This window comes from Euprymna scolopes, chromosome 8, assembly GCF_053919585.1.
Source record: "Euprymna scolopes isolate OS-2025 chromosome 8, ASM5391958v1, whole genome shotgun sequence".
In the NCBI taxonomy this organism is placed as follows: Eukaryota; Metazoa; Mollusca; class Cephalopoda; order Sepiida; family Sepiolidae; genus Euprymna; species Euprymna scolopes.
Window position 1 is genome coordinate 72,318,136 of NC_136489.1, and position 22,655 is coordinate 72,340,790.

Here is a 22,655-nt window from a genome sequence, read left to right on the forward strand (position 1 = left end):
GTACGTGTTCCATTTTAGATCATGAGTAAAGGTCAAAACCAGAAGCTTGTCAAAACATGGAGCCTCTCCAAGACGAGAGCCATCCCTTTCAATTGATGCCAGATGAGTATCAGAGCGTTGATGATGTAAAGATAGAAGCTTGGTTTTGGATGCATTAAAAGTGACCAGCCACCTCTTCCCCCATTGTACCACGTGCTCAAGATGCGTATCAAATTAATAACGAGCTTACATTTTTAAAAATATTTAAGGGACAAGTGAATAAAAATCCATGAAACTTTGAGAAAATGTTTATAATACTATTCAGCTTCTCCAGTCAGAAAATAAAAACATTTAAAGTAGTATTAACCAAAAATATGGCCGAAAAAAGGAATATCTTTTGATTTCCGTGTGTCAAGTTATTAACGAGGTTGAAAAAAAACACAATATACTCATAACTTGTTTATTGAATTAATATTCAAACATTACATAAACTAGGAAAAATCCTTAGAACACAATAACTACGTAGCAATTTCTATGTTGACAGTATTAGTAGGGCATATGCGATCCTTTTTTATGGATGACTTGTAAACGACGTTGGTCCACAGAATTAGTCAAATTTATGATTTAGTCAGCAGTTATTCCTCGAGATAACTCTTGGAGATCATCATACAACTCATCTTTGCTCTTAAATTGGCGTCCACTTGCATAGAGGCGTCGCTTCATGATACTCCAACGGTTCTCAATTGGGTTCAAATCTGGTGAATTCGCAGGCCACTCCATATTCTGTAGCACAGAGAACCCCAGTTGTTGCAAATACTCTTTGCTTTTGTTTGCTGCATGCGAGGCAACATCATCCTGCATAAAAATAATAGTTCTTCTAAATGTCAACTTTTGCTTCTTCAGCCATGGTTCAAAGTGCTCCTTCAGAAAAGCTATGTAAGCATTTGACGTCATTTTTACGCCTTCTGTGACTCTCCATAGACCAATAAAGTACCTCCGATAATCCTAGCCCGAATCATTGTCCCACCACAACCTAAACTTTTTGTATGTGATGTTGCTTTAATGGAGGCTTTGTTACAGGCTTAACAGACTTTGCCACTTCTTTCAGAAGGCAACATCGAGTACTTTTTGAGACATTCTTCAATCCGGCTTGGTTAAAGACTTCTCGACCTGTCTGTATAGGGTTCTTAACAACTCACGTTTAATTTGGCGTAGAGAACGGCGTGAAACAACTCTATATTTACCTTTATCAGCTCTCTTATCTACATTTGTAGGATTCTTGATAAAGTTTTTCACAGTTTGATGGTATCTTCCTATCATTTTCGATATTTTGAGGGTAGTTTTACCTTTTGCTAGCTTTTGTGTAATAGAACTCTTTTCAGAACTACTCAAACGACCTTTACGACCAATTTTATTGACGAAACAAACTGCCTTGTTAATAATTTCACACATTTCAAATACCGTGGATTCAGCAATTACGATGGCAAGTTGTTTACATTGTGTGGAACAATACGAAAATTTCACAGTATGTGCAGCTCAGCATTGCCAACGTTTTCGAAGCTTTTGATACGAAACTACCGGTAAGTTTCTGAAACTGATAAAAAATGTTATCTCGTTAATAATTTGACACGTAGTGTATATATATATGTATATATATTTAAATATGTGTATATATGTATGCATATATCTATATCTCTCTCTATATATATACGTATACATATATGTATATATACGTATACATATATATGTAAATAGATTTATATGTGTATATATGTATTGATATATGTATATATGTGTATATATATGTACATAAACCCTGTGTATCCCTTTATTGCAGGTCAATATTTTTTTAATTTTGAAATTGCTATGAAATGCAGAGACGTGAAATTTAATACACTGAAAGAGCCTAACAAGGTGCCTTATTTCCTTGACTTTTGTGGAATTCGAAAAAAAAAATTTGAAAAGTTATGCTGATTTTTCTATTTTCTGATAATTTTAAGTGTGTATCACTTTATTATAGATCTCCCAAAATGCACAGAAAGGGTCGATTGACAGCTAGTGAAAAGGAACGTGTTCTTGCAAGCCTTGCAGAAGATTTATCTCTCATAAATCTAGCCAAGGAGCTTGGAAGAGATCGAAGAACATTGCCTTCATTCGTTGGAAATCCAAACATCAAACCAAGGAAGGACAAAAACACAAGAAAGTCAGTTTCTGCTCGTAATGTTAGAAAAATTCGCTGTCAACTTATGAAGCAGTAGAACAGCAACAGTGCTACTATATTTGCACTAGACGCATCACATTTCCTTGCTGGATTAAGAATCCAAACACACACACATCGGTATAAGTTAGTAAGTTCATGCTCGCATGCCTTCTCGCTTCCAGCTAACACCGTTGACTAACCTCATGGTTAAAAGGGAGCAGCTATGCACAAGTCTTCCCTGCAAGTACATAGCCATTCCATCAACAAGACTCCTACAGTGCCTTCACGTTGATCACACACGGTAACTGGATGCCTTGCGACCCCAGGCTAAACTTGTTGGAGGTCTCGGAGTAGTAGGGGACTCTAGAGGTAGTGCGTTATGGTTCACCAATGTGTGGACACGTCCTAGCACACTATCAACCCCTACCCCACTGTCTTGTGTGTGAAGACTAGGGAAACCAACCCCAAGCTCAAACACCATTGCCTTGTGGGCCTTATCACAGCATTGAAGGTTCAGAGGGTGTTTATCTGATGCGCAACAGATACTACACCTAAACTGCGTAAGCCAGTTAGGAGCCAAGGTGAAAAGTCCTGTACTGAAGGATAAAGTACTGAAGCCCCGACTAGTCATCGTCAAGGCTGGTGGACTGCATGATGATGTTTATGATGATGATGCTATATTTGACAAAGCTGGAATACTTTCTTTGTCCAGAAAGACACGCTACAATGTCTTAAACGAAATTGCAAGAAGCATTAAGCCTATAGCAAGACCTGTTTTAAACCAAACTCATAAGGAGAAAGTTGGGCTTGGGCTCAGAAATACATGAAAACCAACTTTGAAAATGTTCTTTTCACCGATGAGGCCAGGCAACCCTTAATGCACGAGATGCGTGGGCCAAAGTTTGGAGTCCTCTTAGATTCCTTACCCCTCATCGATTCCGTCGTCAACAGGGAGGTGGACATGTCATGTTTTGGGCTGGAAAAATCTGCAATTTGGTCCATTTCGTGTGACAGAAATGTCAAGCTGACAAGCCAGTTTTATATGTTATTTTTAAATGAGCATTTGCCACCATGGCTTGATGTCCTTCCATTGAGGCGTCCACGCAAATTGATTTTTATGCACGACAATACATCATCCCACTAAGCTAAAGCTACAACATCCTACCTTAAGTCATTAGGCATTAGTGGATTTGATGACAACCCTGGTCAATAATAAACATGAAAGTGTATGAAGGAGGTGTTCAATTTTCGTCAAAGGATGAAATTTGGAGGAAGATTTTAGAAGTTTCCCTAAGCATCACATCATTTCAAATCCGGCGATTGACATCATCAGTTTACAAATGACTATTCAAAGTGATTTTGAAGCATGGGAGTTCTGTTGATGAAAAAATATTTCCTTAAACAAAATAGTGTGAACTTCGTTCTTGTTTTTGGTTAATATTGTTATAGGATTTTTTTTTATTTCACATAAATAGAAATATGAAGTTAGAACATTGTTTTATTACCGAAAATATACATTTTTAGACACTTTTAATAAAGTGATACACACTTAAAATTACTAGAAAATAGACAACATATAGGATGTCTTCTGCTGTGAGTAATTTTCTAGCACAGTAGAGGGAGACCATCTTCTTTTCTGCAACCTCGGCAATGTCTTCAATGTATTTGTGCCAATTCATGTTGCTTGTGAATGTTTAGCCGAGGCGCTTGAAAGATGGGCTTTTTTGTAGAGTGTTATTTAGTGGAATTAAGTGTTACCAACCATTTACGGGTCCATTCAATTGCAGGTTATAGGCAATTTTCTAGAGCTTCTGCCATTGCCTTGAATATGTGTACATTCGTTTTCCCCCCATGTCTATTATAGAGCTTGATTTCATCAGCTAATATGCCCGTTTCCGGCACAATTTTTATGAGGGCTAATAATTTTATTTCTTTACGTTTTTTTGACATTTGTATTGAATGTATAATGTATAAATGGCAATGTATTTAAAATAGAAATAGCTTTAATTTTATTTCGTTGTATAAAAACAAATATAGGAACACTTCTTTAAAACAGAGTTTTTCTGTAAATATTTTGGAAATCGTTTCACGTAGCATTTTCTCAATATTGACTAATATTTGGTGGAGAAAATTACAACACAAATATGTATTAATTAATGCCGGTATTTTTTTTTAAAGTCATCATAAAAATGAAATTAATTTCATTAAATAAATAATTATGTATTTCTTCTAACTTCACTTTCTTATGCAACATCTTTGTGTGTCCAAGGAAATCGTGACAGAAGTTCGGCAATATATTTTGTGTCACAACGATTTGGCTTCTAAATGATTGAAATACTTTTATGTTTACTATATGACATCATTTATCTATCTTTCTATCTCTCTCTCTCTCTCTCTATATATATATATATATATATATATATATATATATATATATATATATATATATATAATATACTTATATGTGTTTATATGCATAAATGTATGTCTTGATTTCTACTCATCCATCTATTAAATTTATATTTTCTATTCTATTGTATTCTATCTATCTATTCATCTCTTTCTCTCTCACTATATATATATATATATATATATATATATATATATATATATATATATATATATACGCACTTGTGTATGTCTAGATATATATGTGTGCGTGCTAATTTCTATTAATCTACCATCGTTTATTTTTTAATCTATCCTTATGTATAACACACACACACACACACACACACACACACACACACACACACACACACACACACACACACACACGTATATATTTGTCTATGTTTCCCTCTTTTTCTCTTTATTTGTCTACAAAACATAAACATACTCGCAAACATTGTGTAATAAGCGCCGCTGGGTTCCCGTGGGGTGACGATCTTGTTCACTGCCGAACAATAGACAACCTCCCACCGGCACTTTTACACACATATTTTCCTTTCCCTCCCTCTCCTGTTCTCTCTGTCACACTCACCCCCCCCGCATATATATATATATATATATATATATATATATATATATATATATATATATATGCCTGATTGAGAAAATTAGTGTACATATTAACACATGTACAAGGCTACTATCAGAATCACGGACGGCGAGGCGGGACACTCAACGTGTTGCTCCGATGACCGAGCAAGGGATCGTTGTCTTGCTGGCAAAACAAAACAAACCACTTTCAAATGGAAATAATTTAATTCGTCGATGACCAAAGTAAAAGGTAATTAATTACCGACCTCTACATACTTCCTCTTTATCTCTCTATTTCTCTTTACTGTTTGCCTGTCTTTCCTTTCTCTCTCTCTCTCTCTCTCTCTCTCTCTCTCTCTCTCTCTCTGTGGCACTTTCCTCGTTTGTTTCCCTAAAGATTTCCCTTTATATTTTAATCGCACAAAATAAATGTTAAAGTACTCCATAGCTTATTCATTCTAAATTCAGTCTCTATCCCATTTATCTATCTATCTATCTATCTATCTATCTATCTATCTATCTATCTATCTACGTTCATTAACAAGTCTAACACAATGCAGAAAGGTAAAACCATAGAACAAAACCATTGCACTAGTTCAGTATAATTAAAAGGTAGTATCATCACATGTAATGATGCTATTCAGTTTGTAGTTCTAGGGTGAGAGATTCACACACACGCACACACACATAACTATATGTACAATTTCAAAATATATTAAAAAATATATATTTATGGAGCGATGAGAGAAAAATACTTAATATTTTATAGTTGTTTGATAAAACTGTGCCGCTTTTACTAATTATTATTCTTTATTTTTAAATGGTATCCTAAATTATGAAAAATATTTGAAACAAAATCGGCGATCTTATCCTATTTATTTGTTCTAATTTTCAATTATTATATGAATTTTATTTAAAAGCTTACATATTTTAGGAAATAACTAAATAATAAACAATTCCATTACCACAAGTCATTTATATAACACTCATGTTTTTTATCGACTGTATGGTACATCGTACACGTGTTTTGTTGAATAGTAGATTGATCCAACAACTCATCAGAGACCCATATAAATCCATAAGAAAATGCAGTTTTATTTACTGAAAAGGATCCAAGATGGAAAAGGAAATAAACTTTTAAGTCATACGAGTAAAAAATTAAAAAAAAAACTTAATATTAGCTATTTAGAGATCTTAAAAAAACTCCTAAAATAAACACTTAAAACACGGAAACAAGGAAAAAATAATGCGTTTGTGTAACTATTTAAAAAAAATTGATTTGTTTTGTTTATTAATCCTTTAAAATTTCCTAAAATTTTATGTATTTCATTTTTTAAGAAAATATATATCTACAGACTGGGTAATTTCTGTTCTGATACTGATATAAGTAGTTTCAATTATGCAAAATCATATCCCATGCATTCAGTTAAATTAGATCTTACTATAATATTTTGCTCTTTTATTCCAATAAAATTGTCCGTTTTTAATCTTGTTATTTTATAATCACAGAATTGTACGTGATCTGATTCTAATACAATATTCGTTAGTTTATTCTAAAACATAAATTTATCATATTATAAAATAATGTGCGCTATTTTATCTCATGAATTGTTCTTTTTTACGCTGATAAATGTGCCCCTTAATTTATGTTTTATGTATATTATATTATATCAATAAATTGTCTGTTATTTTATTCTAATTAATTTTCTGTTGTTTTGTTCTGAAAATTGTCAGTTATCCAAAAGTTTATCTCTTATTTTAATCTCATTAATTGTTCGATTTTTGTTCTAAAATTATTTAGTTATTTTATATTTGTAGAATTTGTCTTATTTTCTTTTTTACAAATGTAACTTACTTCGCATAAACATTTTTTTTATTTTACTCTCTTTTATACTCATAGAATTGTATACATAGATATTAGTATGTTTTTACTTTATCTCCTCCAAATTGTTTGCTATTTCATTATGATTATTTGTCGTTTTTTGTCCTAAAATTATCCATTATTTTATATGTTATCTTATCCCAACAAATTTGTATTTTATTTCCAGTATTCATTTATTTAGACATTTAATTTTTAAAATGTTTTCTACGTTAATTTAAATATAATTTATATATAACGTATTATTCAAATCAAGAGACAGTTATTGCACTTATATTAAACACTGATGAAAAATAATACTTGGAAAATCATTTCATTTATAAATACTCTTATTCCTATCAAATATTATCTATCTTTCCAGTGTTAATTCATAGACATAATATTTTATTTAAGTACGCTTTTATAGTTATAAAATAATACGGACGTTTAAATACCCTTTATTTTTATAAATTGTATACTTACATGATGCTACTATGAACAGTTATAGATAATTAAATAGTCGAGTAAAATATCTATATGAGGTACAGATATGTGAGTATGAGTTTATTGGGATCGTCGATTTTCTCGGAAAATGACGGTACACAGACCCGCTAGTTTATAATAAAATAAAACAATTAAAATTAAAAAAAAAGAGGTGAAAAAAAACAAACAAAACAAAAACAAAACACTATAACAATACTCAGCACTAATTCCAATTTCTAAATATTTATAACATTTTTAAACATTTATATTTGGAAATATAGTAAAACATTTTATTTTGCAATAAGTAGACCATCTTTCTATTACTAAGCATGATTAATTAAAATAGTGCTTAAGCTATCTAACCGGTTTCATACTTCGCTGAACAGCATTAAATCGGAGTAGAATTAAAAGAAATGACATAATTCTATGAGAATTAGAGCCAGAAAAACGGAAGGAAATAAATAAAATAGAAACTACATGCAGTCCGATAATAGTTATTTATTTTTGCCTACAAAAGTAGCTTACAAAAATTTAATATAAATAGTTTCTATAATCTTAAGTTGATAGGGATGGTAATTTATTTAGAATAGAGAATAAGTCAGCAATGAAATCATTAGATGCTTAGCGATAAAATACAAAACATCTTACAATAATTTGATTGACTTGTCGATTATTTGCGACGTCCTTTCAACGTAGTGCAAAATAAAAATAATAGAATTATTACAGTCGGGTAGGAGAATGTTTTATGAATAAACATACAGATCTATTCGGCGGGAAAAAACAACTTGTGTATACGAGGCAAAATACATTGCTGCACATACACAAAGATCTTTTTGGTGAATCTATCGCTAATATTGCTAATAAAGTTAGTAGGCCTGTCCATACTTGCTGATTTATTCTGCAGAAATGATAAATTTTACTTCTGATAGTGGATTTAACAATGTGTAATTGCTAAGCATTGTTGCAAATGATGTTAATAATAAATTTAATTCTCACATCCAGATTATTCTTAGAACAAACCATTAAAGACCTAGAAATAAGATTATTGATTTGTTTCGAGGGTGAACATGAGTTTCAACGCGTATACAAACAAATACGAGTTGGTTCCTTGTATATCGAAATATAAGAATCGGAGAAAGTTTTACATCGAGAAAACAAAGTGAAGAATTAGCTTCCATGTATATCAAACTCATATTGTTAGGGGAAATAACGAAAAATAATGCATGCTTAAAACTCATTGTTGAACTGACGAAGACAAAATACCTTAATAGTACCGGAATATTCATTATTCCACTTTGATTCACAAACAGCCATAGACGTAACTGCGTACCAATGTTCTAAGTTATTCAGATTAACTTTAAGATCACTGAACTTAATGTTGGATAAGGTGAGATAAGGTGAAATTCTTGCTATAACTTCGCATTCAGAATTAGTTTCTTCTCATTTAATGAACAAAGAGGGTTATGGCGAAAGAGACTAATCCATGCGACAGAAGGTTATGTTCAAGTGGGGACAAGTGAGAGGAAGAAATATTAAGCAATTATTAACTAATACTGTTCGCTGAACAAGCACATTAAATAAATAAGTGTAGTTTATTCTTATTTTCAACCTTAACATAGAAAGATTACGTTAGTAAATTAATGCAACATATCGAATAAACCGTATTATGCATTATGAATTATGGAACCTCCATTAATATTTTCGATTTTGATATAAAAAAGATTATACGGAAAATCGAAAAAATAAAAAAAAAGTATCATAAAGCAAAGTATCTCCGATGCATTTAATAATTTTCGCTTGAATATATATATATATATATATATATATATATATATATATATATATATATATATATATATATATATATATATATCAATGCAACTTTGTGTGTGCGTGAGTTCGTTTCTTATAGAATCCGAAACGACTGAACAGATTTTCTTTTAAATTTACAGAACTTTAGTGTATAAATCTGGGAGTGATCTTAGTAAGTTTTGTCTCAGAATACTCCCGATAATTATACCTATTTACAATGCCTCCCCACGGGACAGAGTTAGACACCAGGGTCGTTTTTTAACGTGGAGAAAAGGTACAAAAATAAAAATTGTCTCAGTCGTAAAGGATTTCTCCTCCACTGAAAGAGAACAAGAAATGGAAGTGCAGCATCTGAAGAACAGATACTACACTTTGATCTTTTTATTTATTTGCTTCCCCACTGAGCAAATTAGGCAGGAGGCCGTTTTTTAATGTGGAGATAGGGGGAGGGGGGAGGGAAAGAGGGGATCCAGCTCCCGAGAGGTGGGAAGTGGGAGCCGGATTAGAAACTGTTGGTATGAAGGGTTGCCCCTTCAGTGACCAAGGTCAGATATGTGGGGTTACCCCCACATATGGTCTTTGCTAGTCATAGCTAGTCTTTGCTTGCAGCATCTGCCGGAACAGATGGTATTTATTTGCTCCCCCACCGAGCAAATTAGGCACAAGGCCAATTTTTAATGTGAGGAGTGAAGGGAGGGGGAAGGGAAAAAGGGGACCAGCTCCCGAGAGGTGGGAAATGGGAGCTGGTTAATGGTGAGGCATGTGGGGCTGCCCCCACATCTGGTCTTTGCTAGTCATAGCTAGTCATAGCTTGCAGCATCTGCCGGAACAGATGGTATTTATTTGCTCCCCCACCGAGAAAATTAGGCACAAGGCCGATTTTTAATGTGAGGAGTGAAGGGAGGGGGAAGGGAAAAAGGAGACCAGCTCCCGAGAGGTGGGAAATGGGAGCCGGTTAATGGTCAGGCATGTGGGGCTGCCCCCACATCTGGTCTTTGCTAGTCATAGCTAGTCATAGCTTGCAGTATCTGCCGGAACAGATGGTATTTATTTGCTCCCCCACCGAGCAAATTAGGCACAAGGCCAATTTTTAATGTGAGGAGTGAAGGGAAGGGGAAGGGAAAGGGGGGACCAGCTCCCGAGAGGTGGGAAATGGGAGCTGGTTAAAGGTCAGGCATGTGGGGTTGCCCCCACATCTGGTCTTTGCTAGTCATAGCTAGTCATAGCTTGCAGTATCTGCCGGAACAGATGGTATTTATTTGCTCCCCCACCGAGCAAATTAGGCACAAGGCCGATTTTTAATGTGAGGAATGAAGGGAGGGGGAAGGGAAAAAGGGGACCAGCTCCCGAGAGGTGGGAAATGGGAGCTGGTTAAAGGTCAGGCATGTGGGGTTGCCCCCACATCTGGTCTTTGCTAGTCATAGCTTGCAGCATCTGCCGGAACAGATACTACACTTTGATCTTGACCAAAAGGCCAATTGACAATTGAAACCGTTATTTAAATATATCTATCATCGATAAAGCCATTTTTTCCATGTCGTCGATTAGTAACAATGATAGAACAACGATACGATTATAGAAACTATATTAATTTTTGTAAATGAAAATTCCACTGTGGATAAGTTGATAGCGTATTGTCCTTTCTGTGTCCTTGTCAGGCCACTAATATATAAATATATCAATACTGGTAGCCAAATTGAATATTGAAATGCTCATATCTTTGGTTCCATGCGACGAAACTACATGATAATTTGCAGGCTTTTTAAAGATTATAATACAATTCTATGGTAAAAATTTTGTGACAATTGGTAAAAGAGAACCTATATTTTAAATATGCCCAAATTTGCCTACATTTGTATACATAGTGTCCTGCAGGCCAGCTTCAGTTTTGCTGCTTCTGTTTTCTTCCCTATATATATATATATATATATATATATATATATATATATATATATATATATATATATATATAATGGAGGCCATTTAAAACATATGTTATAGAACGGAGAAAAAAAGGCCAAAGACCGTAGTGTTTTGACGTGATGTTTTGAATATAATAAACTAGTTATGACCAAAGTTTAATTTCATTCGGACAAAACACTAAGAAACGGGGCCTAATTAGAGTTGGGACCCGTTTTGTTGGGTCATCCTGTGACCCAACAACATATATATATATATATATATATATATATATATATATGTACAACATATATATATATATATATGTACAACATATATATATATATATATATATATATGTATGTGTGTATGTGTGTGTGTGTGTGTGTGTGTGTGTACCGAAACATCTTATTTAAGCGTATTTTAAACGAAAATATCATATTTAAGCGCATTTTAAGCGAAAATATATTTAAGCGTATATTTTAAAATATCATATTTGAGTGTATTTTACGACCGTATGTTGTCTTGTTGTAAAATACGCTTAAATATGATATTTTAATTATGCAGATTCCGTATTTATTATTATAGCGCCAATTATCTATTGATTATCATTTTATTCTCAATATATAGCAATGATTTGAAAAGTAGAAAAAATATGATTTGAGTGCTATCAGCTAGAATCGAAACCAAAATATATAACGCCGTTTCATCGAGCTTAATGCATCACTTATAAAGTTCTTTAGGTTTTTATCTAAAATATAGATTTAACTCATATTGAACTCATAAGTCTAATAGTTTTGTAATCCTCGAAATAACTAAATTCCCCCATGAGTTCTTTGATCAGTAGTGCTGTGTGAGAACGAACATTATGATCATGGAAGGTGACCACGTTTTTGTTGAGTCGTTTTCATGTTATGACATGAATAATGCTTTAACAATCTGAAAGAAATGTTATAAATTATTTATGGTGATAAGTAATAACAATATACACAAAATTAATTATGATGGCTTAATATGTCCCTTCTATAAATCGACTAAATCTTTTGCACCGGTTTGAACTCAGTACTAAAAGACTACCATTCCCCACTTCCTAGTCCTGAAAATTTTTTCACTAAGCTAAACGGTGGGAAAAATCTTTAAAGTCGATCTGAGTGACGCATACCTTCAAATTCCAGTCGAAGAAAATAGATCTAAGTTGCTTTGTATTTACATCCGCCAATTCGAAATGTTAGCTTTTAGAGCCAACGTAGCGCTCGCCATTTTTCAAGAAATCATGGATATTATGTTGAGCAGCCTTGATTGTATGATAGCATACCCGGATGACATCATGATAGTAAGTAAGACCAGGGAACAACATCGAGAACATGTTTACACGGTATTCTTTCAAATACAAAATTTTAAATTTAAAATAAAAGAAAGTGCTATCTTTTCATGGAAGAAATAAAATACTTGGGACACATAATAGACAAAAACGGCAGAAAGAGCCACTGATAAAAATGATACTCCGGCTCCAACAGTATTACCGTATTACTAAACTTTTTTGGGTTAGTGAACTATTAGTAGACACACATTCCCAATATGCCCCACTGAACGAGCCATTGAAAAAGACAGGGTGTGGAAATGGACACCTGAACGCCACGTGACGTTCGATAAAATAATAAAAAAAAAACTGACATTAGATCTATTCCTCACGCACTATGACCCAAAACTAGATATAATAGCCGCTAGCGGTGCTAGCTCATATGGATTAAGAGCCTGTATCTTACATAAAATGCCGGACGCAAAGTAAAAAAAAAACTGATTGCACACGCGTCAAGATCTCTGTTCCCGGCAGAAAAGCAATATTCACAGATCGAGGAAAAAGCTTTTACTATTATCTTCACAGTCAAAGTCATGGTCCAAAACAGACTAACCATAGGAAGGAAAATGAAGTTCACGTGTAACATTTGTATCTGGGGGCGAAAAAGTTCTAGCTTTTTTTGTTTTTTAATTATAAATTCTTCAATGATTTTTTTCCAGTCATTAAGTATAGCCGAAGAAAAACCATCAGCAGTTTACAGTTATAATCTGAGAAACCTGTAAGTTTTTCGCATGAGTGTGCTCTCCATATTAAAACCTATGGTACCCTGTTTGATCTGAACCTGCATATCTATTATATGTATAAAAGTGAACGTGTTTCTGTGTGTGTGTACATTTTCCTACGCAATAACTATGTCAATTTTCAGTCTACAGCCTTTAAATTTGATATACATGGTACTGAGATTTAAGAAAATCTTTGTACTGCATTTTCGGCCAGAAATTTGGCTGTTAAGGGGTCAAAGTTCAACAATTTCACCTTTGAGAAATCTACCAAACTCCTCCGCCAATTGGGTTTAAATACTTGAAATTTTAGATATAGGTTCCTTGGACATGGATCTAACTTAATAACTGATTTGAGCCCAAAACAATAAATGTTAAGGGGCCATAATAGGGGTCAAAGTAAAAAAAAATGACCGCTTTTTTTTGCTCAACATACACCTCCAAACACCCTGGCAACGCCGGGTTTAAATGCCGGTATATATATATATATATATATATATATATATATATATATATATATTGCATTCAAACGTAAGAAATTCAAGATTAACAAAATTGGAATTCACTGATCTAAATTAGAAGACTTCCAGTGCGTTGCTCGATGGAAAAAAATGATAAGGTCATTTTACTGCCCCACTTGGTTCCATACTTCAGATGAAGAGTCTGTTATGTCATAAAAACGGTACATGCTTGGAAATGCTATACAGATCACCATTTCTTTCTTACAAAACGACTTAAAAACTTTAGAGCAAGTGATTTCTTCTTCCTTCTTTTATGAGAAGCGATGTTTCTAGTTTATTTCAGTGTAAGATGCTCGATCGGGTTCCAATCTTTTATTTCTTCGAGAAAGCTATTCACAGCTGGAATCCGTTTTGCTACCATATCCAAAATATAGTTTTTTTATCCATCCTAGTGTATAGCGTCAGATGAAATTTCGATGATTTTTCCCGTCTGTGGAATACATTACTATAGAACCGCTCCCCTGCAGATTATAATTTGAACATCTTCAAAGTCAATGCCAAAAAATGTTTGTCAAGAACCAGCCTATAAGTAATAATCAGTTAATACTATTGTTCAATGTTAGTGTTTTCACCTTTCGTCTGTCAATCATTTTCGTTTCATAATATTTAATCTCGAGGGGGTCGTGATAAATGAGGGCCTTATAATATTTAATCTCGAGGGGGTCGTGATAAATTAGGGCCTTATAATATTTAATCTCGAGGGGGTCGTGATAAATGAGGGCCTTATAATATTTAATCTCGAGGGGGTCGTGATAAATGAGGGCCTTATAATATTTAATCTCGAGGGGGTCGTGATAAATGAGGGCCTTATAATAACAAAAACTTTTGATGATAGGATAATATAAGTGACCATATATTAAATACATTTATTATAATGTCACAATTACTTACATTTGTTGTATAAACTAGCATTTATTTAACACATTCACCTCTAACAACAAAGTGTATCGCCACTTGGACGCAAGGGGCTACTATTTGGACCATCTCCGACACAATATTATCAAGGATGTTGTTTATGAATATGAGGAATAATAGTGGTCCAAGGATTGACCCCTGAGGCACTCGTGCATTAATGTTATGCTTCTTAGATGTACGTCTATCAATGATAATCTGATGGTCCTATTGTCTAAGAAGGATCTAATTATATTTAGTATACGTCCAGTTATACCGTACGATTTGATTTCCATTAGCAGCGCTCTTTGTACCAGACTTTGTCAAAGGCCTTGAATATATGAAGGGCTACAGTCTTGGCTTCGGCCGCCTTATCCAGTGCATGGCATATACGTTCAGAGATGACTGTTAAAATATCTGCAGTAGAACGACATTTGTCAGAGAGAAGATTTGATTTTGCGAGGTGGTGGACTAATGCTTGATTAATAAAGATTTTAGCGAAGAGGGGGAGGATACTAATAAGGCGATACTTGAGAGGGGCAATCCTTTCACATGAATTCTTGTACACTGGTACCACAGAGGCCATCTTCCAGCTATTAGGAAAGCAAGATTCAGCAAGGCATTTATTGCTGAGCATTTCTTAATTAGTATAGCAAGGAATGAGATCAGGCCCACACGTCTTGGAAGTGTCTAAGTATTTTTTTATAATATCGCGGACAGGAGTACGTGTGATTTTTACATCATCTAGTGTCACTTCAATCCGTATAGGGAAATTTGAGAGGGAGTTGTTTGTTGGCTCTAAGGTGAAGTTAGAGGCAAATTTCCGGGCAAGCAATTCCGCCTTCTCGGTTGTGCATACGACCTTCTAGTTGTTTGATATTGGAGGAATTACTGATTGCCCTTTATTTACTACACTATTTTCCAGAAATCACGAGTCCTTATCTCTTGCGATTCTATGCCCTCACTGATTATTTCAGCATGCTTTCTCTTGGCTGTCACTATTTCTCTTTTACAATGCTTTTTAGCATCTACGAATTTTTGCATATTTGTATTTGACTTTTGACGCACAAACCGGCGGAGTGCATGCTGTCTTTGTTTCTCGGGTTAGAGTATGAGGTAACATCATGTGCAACAACATATTAAGGAAAGTTTATTTAACAGTATCTTTTATATTGTCATCATTAATATTTTACCTACTGTGTTATTGAGATACATGGTAATAATATTAAGCATACTCGAATAAATAAATTCAATTCTTTTAATGCTCAAAATATCATGAATTCCTAAAGCAACGTCTTGAGACGCAGATGTTCATATGCAAATTATACATGTGAATGCACTTATATTTAAAATACAATTCCGGGTATGTCTTCGTTGTTAGATATGCACGCAAACCGAGCAGTGCCCTCTTTTATTACACACACGCAAGCACACGGACATACACACACATATGTATATATATATATATATATATATATATATATATATATATATATAATGGTTCAGAATATTTAACTAGGTATATTTTATGTCATTTGATATTATATAAATTTTAAAATAAAAACCAGAATCTAAACCGTGCACTCGATATTTTCAGTGTGATACTTTAAGATAGTTTAAGTCGATTTTTAAAATGACACTCATGAGAAAAATCGAATATGCGTATTTGGAGTTCTAAGGGGATTCTGGGCCCACAACTCACTCAATGGCACGATAATATTTTAATCACTTTAATTAAAGTGGTACGATAATATCATGGAGACTGCGTTTCCACTGGTCAAATCTATATATTTATACGATAACGTGTGTGTTATTTTGTGTATCACGCTTACTTCTTTTATCTTCCGAGTGATTGTCGCTTAATTGCTATGACCTTCCATTTTTTTCTTTTTTTTACATGGGGGTCACCACTTATCAAGGCCCGGAGGCCACTCAGGGATAAGGGTTATTGCGTGCACAGTAATCAATGAGATAGTATTGTAGTAATCATTAGTATTGGAGATTTGATAGTGTGTCCTACATAAGGGGGCGGTTTGTAAGGAATTTGTTTATGTTGGATTTGAAGACATCCAAGTTGTAGTCAGGTGGGAAACAGGCAAACGGAAGAGAGTTCCATAGTCGTGCACTTCTGAGAAAGAAGCTCTGCTCATGGAATCTACGTTTGGATTTAGGCACAGATAAAGAGTAGGGAAGATTATTGACAATGGTTTCAGCCAGACGGGTGCTTCTCGTGAAAGATTGGCAAGGGGGACGAGAGATTGGAGCTCAGACAAGCAATTGCCATGGAAATGACGATAAAACAAAGACAGGCTCGCAACTTCTCTTCTGTGGGAGAGAGGCTGCAGGGAAGAGAAAAGGGCATCCCCCACTAAATCACGAAGTCTATTTTGTACTCTGTCAAGACAGGATAGGCTGTTTTTAGCAGCTCCTGCCCAGATGTGGCAGCAGTACTCCATCCTTGGACGTACTTGGCTTTTATACAGATAGAGAATTGCATCAGTAGTGAGATATCTTCTGGAGCGGTAGAAGGATCCCACCATTTTCCAAGCGTCCTTGGCAACAGATCTTATGTACGTATTCCATTTCAGATCAGGAGTAAAAGTAAAACCCAGAAGCTTGTCAAAACATGGAGCCTCCCCAAGACGAGAGCCATCCATTTCAATTGATGCCATATGGGGGATCAGAGCGTTGATGATATAAAGATAGAAGCTTGGTTTTGGATGCATTAAAAGTGACCAGCCACCTCTTCCTCCACTGTACCACGCGCTCAAGATCAGAGGAGAGAGAATTAGAGAGAGCTTTGTCATTTATGGCCTTTGATGTGTTGCCATAGATGGTCGTGTCATCAGCATAGATGTCAACGAATGATTTAAGTATGTGTTTTGGGAGATCATTGATGTAGATCAGGAAGAGAGTTGGGGCCAGGATGGACCCCTGGGGGACTCCAGCATTAATACTGCCCATCAACCACTACTCTTATAAACCTATCAGAGAGAAATTATTTAATGATTGAGAAAACATTTCCAGCGTTATCTTGTAATAAATAATTTTACCAAGATCTCTTCATAAATTTTGGTTTCGGTTTCAATTATATCTGAAAAAACTGAAGTTTATATATATATATATATATATATATATATATATATATATATATATATATATATATATATATATATATATATATATACGGCATAATCACGTTGACACACCGGTTCTCGTTGGATCACCGAAATTAAGCAACGTTGAACCTGGGCAATACTAAATGGGTAACCATTTGGGACTTCCAGGTGCTGTATGTGCTCTCCGCTCATCTCGGCATTGATTCCAGTTTTCGTAGACTTCTCTTTGCCACTGGACTAGAACAGTGTCGATTCAGGAGATGTGTCGTTGAGGATTGTGCAACTCTTGCCTCACAATTACGCGCGCTGTTGTCCGAGACTGAACAGAGACATCGATATACATATTTCTTTTCTTCAAAAGTTTTGGTTTCGATTCAAGTTGATGCACCCAAGTCATACGGAGATATTCTTTTACTTTTGAAATCACAACTTTATAATATATAAGAATCGATTAAAATTTGCTCTATAATAATATATACGAACTCTGCATAAAATTAAAATACCATATTTTACGTCGGGCGTTCCTGCTAGTTCAGATAAATATTTTTGCAGTTTTAACAAAATAACTACAGTAATATCAGGGTGTCTCCAGTTACACTGAACATCCACGGAATACTAACATCCATATATTGCATATGAAAAGAATCTCCCGTGGAATTTCCACAGGTCCCGCTAGTTTATTTTATTGGTAATATTGAAATCAACATAAATCCCATTATTATAGACATCGCTTTAAACTCTAATCAAAAGTATTTTAATGAGTATATTTTATTTTTATCAAACGGAGTGCAATAATGTCATACGATCATGCCGGAAAACCTTATTTTATAGTATCAATTTTCTGGGTTTTATTGAAACAGTATACCATTATTATCTGTACCCTTCAAGTAGAGGCATTTATGCAGCCTCCCTCCACGATCACCCTTCCTTAATACTTCATGACGATTTCTCGTGGTACCAACAAATTCCAGTCCTATAAGATGTTCAATTATCTTAACCTTTAATGACTATTTTGTGTGGCATTAGTCGAGTTTGATGTCATCACTGTTCTGAGGAAGCGGATGGTTTATAAGATTTCTTACAGTTTCAGTTCTCTCGAGTTCACATAGTATTCCGTCTAATATGTATTTTCTTTTGCCACTTCCAGGTTGTAAACTAGCCTTCATAGTTTTTATGTCTTGATTTCCGCATTCGAAGATTTTCCTAAAGATTTCAGTTGTTTTCATTATTGTCATCCATTGTACACTCTCAGTCTTCCTTTGTATTCCAATTTCGCCTAGTCTTTTTTCCAAGTTTTTCAGGACTGTTCTTAGCGATCCTATGGTTAGTGATATTATACTGACTTTTTCATATTTCATATTCTTTCAGTTCTCTGGCATTTGCTTCGTTTTTTCTATCTCAATGATCTTCACCCTATAGTCGGCAAAATCTAAAATTTGACAATTTTTTGCTCTTGTTAACTATTACATAGGGCATTTCAAAAATAATGCATCCTATTTTTATTCCACCCGAATGGATCAGGGGATTACAAATTGCATTCTTATGATGACTGAATATATTAATATGTAACCTAAAAGTTTCATGTTTCTGTGGCAAATATTGACGATGTAAGACTCCAAGAAAGCAAACCCTGTCATAGATGTACGTCAGAAGCAGAGATGCGTCATTGAATTCTTGGCAAAAGTGCATTGAGAATGATCGTGACTATGTGGAAAAATTAATTCTAGAGCACAAAATTTCGCTCGTTTCATGGCACCGCTCACATCTTTGTAGCTCTTCAACTTCAGTTAAAAATAGGATGCGTTACTTTTGGGACCACTTTCGTATGATGCCTGGTCTTCTTACTTGAATGAGCTCATTTGTTTGTATTTCCCTGCCCTAGAGCATTTTGTGATTTTTGTTTTCCAGTACTGCTTCCGGTTTTGCCTGTACTATTTGTCTGTGTATTAAAAATGCAGTCGTTTGCATGGTTCCCAGTTTACTGCCTTTTCCACGCTATCGTGCTTGTTTTATATTATTTTATGCAATCATTTATTATTTGATTTACCGTTTTGTTTCTTTGTCCACAGAGTCTACATTTACTGTTTTTCTGGGTTTAATCCATTTTAGCTTTAATGCAGTTAGCTCTAATCCTATTCTTCTGTACTCGTTGCTCTGTTCAGATTTTCTTTTCTTGTCCAAGTGTTGTCGTGGGTTTCTTTTTTGTCATTCTTATGAATCATCCATGTAACTGTTTTTCTCCACAATTTCTTTTTGTGACTCGTTTCGCTACCTCTTACGATGTTTATGTTGACGGTGCCTATTGCTGTCTTTCTGTGTTCTGGTTTCTTTCCATTCCTTCTTTTTTTTTTTTTTTATTCTTCTTCTTCTTCTTCTTCTTCTTCTTCTTATTATTATTATTATTATCATTATTATTATTATTATTATTATTATTATTGTAGTAGTAGTAGTAGTCACACAGGCCATTATCAAAGATTTCTCTTTGAGAACAACTTGTAGTTTTCCCTGGAGTCATAAATTTTCTCAGATTTTCAGTACTCCCCACCTCTTCCGATAACTTTTGCAAATGAATATGCGTCATCGTAACAGCCACTTCCCATTGATTTCTCCTTGGTGCATCCATTGGTCTTCACTGGAGTTTGGGTGGGTGGCAAAAAGTTTCCCCAAGGCCCCAGTCATATTTGTACTCATCCAGCGGAGATCTGGTTAGTGCTCTCTCTCCTCGGTCTTTCCATCCTCCTTGACCCTTCTAGCTTATTTGGTGACGTCAGTTTTTTGGTGACACACACACATACACACAGAGAAAATGGGGAGGGGAAGCAAGTTAACTTACAATTTATACGGTTTCATTTTTCATGATTCTATGTAATCCTCCTTTGTGTTTTACATCTGTAACGATTTCTGTATATCCAGTTTGTGCCTCCGCATTCAAGGGGTTTCCTTAATATTTCAGCCGTTTTCATTACCGTTATCCGTTGTATCTTCTCAACCATCCCTCTGATGCCAAACCTTATCGAAGGCCTTTGATATGTCAAGAGCAATTGCCCTAGAAAGGAAGCCTTTGTCGAGAGATTCACTAATCCTATGGGATATAATTGTTAGCACATCAGCTGTAGATCTTGCAGAACGGAAACCATATTGCATGTCACTAAGAAGGTTATTTCTGCTGAGGTGGTTGACTGCTTCTTTATTTAATATGGATTCCAGTAACTTACTCATGACACACAGAAGACTTATTGGTCTGTACTGAGAGGGGGTGATTTATCACCTGAGTTCTTAAATACAGGGCATACTGACGAGATTTTCCAGGGTGTTAGAAAGCACTTCTCCTTAAGGCAACGCTTAAACAGTTTTGTAAGTATGGGGGCAAGTTCTGGTCGAAGCTTTTTCAACACTATAATTGGAATGCCGTCTGGGCCAGTTGCTTTACTGGAATCAAGGTTCTTGATTAGTTTGGCAACCTCGTGCACAGATATTTGTATGTTGGATAAGGTGTTGTCTGTTGTAGGAGGAAATACGAGGAGTTGATGCCCTTCGTCGCAGAGGGTAGAGTTAGCTGCAAAGTTCTTGGCGAATAGTTTGGCCTTGTCTGATGCTGATGAGATGACCTCAGGTCCATTGACGATGGTTGGGATGGAACGCACGCTTCTGTTCAGGATCCTGTTTGCTATTTGCCAAAACTGGTGGGAACCAAGCCGCTGCTCAGCTACTTTGGATTTAACGGACTGAGCATATATCTCTCTCTGCATTTTTTATTACTCTTTTACAGTCGTTGCTAGCAGTCCTGAAGGCAGCTTTAGTCTCAGTACATCTATTACGTTGGTAACTATGGAAAAAGTGATTTCTGAGGGAAATGGCAGCGGCACATTCTGGGAAGAACCATGACTGGCTGTTAGGCTTTTGTTGGAATTTTTTGGATGGTATGAATCGGTCTACGCCTACAGTTAACCATTCGGTAAAGTCTGATACTATAGAGGACACATCCTTTTTAAACATTGAATGCAGAGGTAGATTAGATATGAATGTACGGAAGCTATCCCAGTCAGCCATAGAGTATCGATATACAATATGGTGGAGAGGTAGTCTGAAGACTTATTGAATTTCATTTTTATCTTAACTGATACAACTGTATGATCAGAGGATCCCAGGGGGGATAGAACGGGATAGCTCAGGGGAAGTTGTGAGAAAAAGGTCTAGAAGGCTTGCATACTGAGCAGTAGTATCGGGCACACGGGTGGGTTCATGAACAATCTGAGTGAGGTCATAAGCAATGGTAAAATCATAACAGAACCTCCCCTTATCATCTGTCTTATTTGAGTGGGTCAGCCATTTCACATTATGGACAAAGTGGCAAAGATAAATATATAGACTTTTCAAACTCTAAAGCTTTCTGGTGTAAAAATAGCAAAACTAGTGTTTCTAAAGGTATATTAAAATACTTATAAGTCATCTGATGAAAGAATGTTATTTTCAAATAGGAAATAAAATATTACTCCAAACGATAGGTATCCCAATGGAATTGGATCCTGCCCCATTTTGGGCAAATCTGTATTTACATAGACTCGAGTATATATATATATATATATATATATATATATATATATATATATGTCATCACAAATAAAAAATGATATATCTAAAACATATAATTTTCATGGGTGTAGAAGATTTATAGATGAGCTTATATGCATAAACGATAACGATGAATTAAAAAAAAATCTTATTTATCCAAAGGAGTTATAATTGAATTGTGAACACAGAGGACAACAGGCTACATTTCTGGATTTAGATATAAAAATTGAGGATGGGATTTTTCTTTATAAAATATTTGA

The 22,655-nt window shown here is 34.8% G+C and overlaps 1 protein-coding gene across 1 annotated transcript in view; it reads left to right on the forward strand.

Annotated features, from left to right (window-relative positions):
* The first annotated feature begins 5,277 nt into the window (after positions 1 to 5,277).
* Positions 5,278 to 22,655, forward strand: part of LOC145284047 (uncharacterized) — an 87,910-nt gene continuing 70,532 nt past the window's right edge. Inside the window, exon 1 of the mRNA XM_080133130.1 lies at positions 5,278 to 5,411. The gene's annotated coding sequence lies outside the window, so the exon portion shown is untranslated. The remainder of the gene's footprint in view (positions 5,412 to 22,655) is intronic.